Genomic DNA, 2,703 nt, shown 5'->3' with positions numbered 1-2,703 from the left:
GAAGGCTCTTTTCAAAACGGGCCTTTTGTCGGGGAGGCATGGCATTCCCTTCGCATGTTCTGTTGCAGGCACGATGACTATCATCGTCCTTTTTCAACCTCTGGGCCTTCCCTCTTTTTCTTCCCGCCACACTGCACCGCATGTGGGATCTTAGTTCCCCGACCAGGGATCGAACCTGTGCCCCCTGCAGTGGAAGCATGGAGTTTTAACCACTGGACCACCAGGGAAGTCCCTGGGCCTTTCCTGATAATCCATTCTTTGCAATGCCCAAGCTCTCATCCTCATCTCCATCTGTTTCATCACCAACCTTCAAGGCTTATCTCAGTTGCCTCCCCACCTTGCTGAAACCTCATCACACTTCTGAGGCCTCACCTGTGGTATATGCACAGAAAGGTACTTGTACTTGAACTTGTGACTTGCACGCTACTTGAGTCCCTGGGCCCAGTAGATGCCTGGTGTATCAAACTGAGTGTGGGCAAAGGCTGACTCCACTCTCCCTGGCCCCATGTCCCAGCCACTTCTGGCCCATCACAGCCTTGCTTTGTCTCCTCCTTTTTAAAATTTTTTATTTATTTATTTTTTGGCTGCATTGGGTCTTTGTTGCTGCGTGCGGGCTTTCTCTAGTTTAGGTGAGCAGGGGCTACTCTTTGTTGCGGTGCACGGGCTTCTCGTTGTGGTGGCTTCTCTTGTTGCGGAGCACGGGCTCTAGGCTTGTGGTCTTCAGTAGCTGCGGTGCATGGGCTCAGTAGTTGTGGCGCACGGGCTCAGTTGCTCTGCGGCGTGTGGGATCCTCCCGGAGCAGGGCTCGAACCCTTGTCCCCTGCATTGGCAGGCGGATTCTTAACCACTGCGTCACCAGGGGCGTCCTCTCCTCTTTTTAATCAGACACAGGCAATAAATTTGACACAGGAGGAACTGCCCTCCTCCCCCAACCCTCACTAATTTTATGTTCTGTTGGAGGCAAAAGCAAATTTCCAAGATTCAAGTCAATACCAATTTCGAATTATTTCTGCCAGTTGGAAGAGAAAACTTTGAAAAATACATGTGACTTTTCTTTTTTCAACTTGGGAAAAAATTTGAAAGCTATAGCCTTTCAAGGAAACAGGATACTTTAAAGAAAAAAACAAAAAAACACCAGCCTGGCTTTATGTAGTTCAATCCTGTCAAGCTAATCTAATCTTTTGTGACAAAGCAACAGACCTGGTAGATCAAGGGGGAAAACAATAGTTGGAATTTATCTTTGCTGCCTTCAAAACTTTTGATTCCTGGGCCCCAAGATGAGAGAGAGCCAGTTCTAGCTGGGGAACAGAAGTGGCCTCTTTAGGGGGTCAGCCCTGAGCCCAGTGGTCCTGAACATCGCCTAAAAGGGCCAACTGACAGAAAAAGGGAACATATTCAAAGTCAGCATTAATCTCAAGGTGGGGTCCGGGGTGTCGATAAATAATCGGCAAGAAAAGGAACACTGGTAATTACTTAAATGATCAACACAAGTGTGCAGTCTTGACTAGAAGAGAGTTCGCGTTTGGGGAAAACTACATCATCAATATAGCTTTAGGCTACGAACAGGAGACTGGTATGAAGCTACATAACACGTAGGAATCCTGCAGTCCTAAATTTGCATTAACTGGGTCCCCTTCCAAACTCCACGGCTAAAGATGGGAAAGAGAATTTGGACAACATTCAAGGGAGAGCCACAGAGGTAATTCAACTAAGGCTGGGACACGGGAATTGAAGACTTCTACCAAAAAGTTAAATGAATTTGGTTTATTGAATTTAGAGATGGACAACCTTATAAGGGCAGCAACAAACAAGAATAGAAATAGGTTTAAGTTATAACACATGAGAATAAAATTAAATGTAAAGAAGACTTTCCTTAGTCTTAAGATTGTTAGGTGGGTTGTTAAAGTAGAACGGATCTCTGTAGGATGGTTGGAGGGTGCTAGGGGTTTACTGATGGGCAGACCCAGAGAACCCCTGAAAATAAGTCTCCACCCCACATTGTTATGAGGTTACTTCAAAGTACAGTTGGCCTTGAACAACACAGGTTTGAAATGCACAGGTCCACATGTACATGAATTTTTTTCAGTAGTGAATGCTGCAGTACTACACAATCCAAGGTTGGTTGAATCAGCCGATGGGGAATTGCGGTTAAGGAGGAACCACGGATACGGAGGGCTGACTGTAAGTTACACGTGGATTTTTGACTACATGGAAGTCAGGGCTCTAACCCCCGTGTTGTTCAAGGGTCAACTGTTCTTAAAATCCAAAATGGAAAATAAGAGGCGGCCAGTGCCTCAAGTGTTATAATGGCTTCAGGTTTAGTTGTCATTTATAAAAAGAAATTCAAACACGGAATGAAGCTGTTCCTTAAGACCAGTGTTGGGGACGCTAGCAGTGAGCCAGCACTATCCCGTACGTGGACACAGTGCAGATTTGAGCTGTGGTGCAGCCAGACAGCACACAGGCACTGGGATTCTTTCTGTCCTCTCACTTTCACTATCAACAAGCTCCTGATAAAGCCTCTAATCTAAGAAGATGGTAACATGGGAAATTTGAGTGTAGGGCAACCAAAGCTATCCACGTCTGTTCCTGAACACTATCCGGTTCAAACATTTCTCTTTGAGGTGTGAGATGGCAGGGAGGAAAAAAAGAACACAATGTCCCTGCAACATCGCTGAGAACTAATAATCACACAGTCATTTG

This window comes from Neophocaena asiaeorientalis, unplaced genomic scaffold (genome assembly GCF_003031525.2).
Source record: "Neophocaena asiaeorientalis asiaeorientalis breed wild unplaced genomic scaffold, Neophocaena_asiaeorientalis_V1.1 scaffold417, whole genome shotgun sequence".
Lineage (NCBI taxonomy): Eukaryota > Metazoa > Chordata > Mammalia > Artiodactyla > Phocoenidae > Neophocaena > Neophocaena asiaeorientalis.
This window is presented reverse-complemented; position numbering follows the sequence as displayed.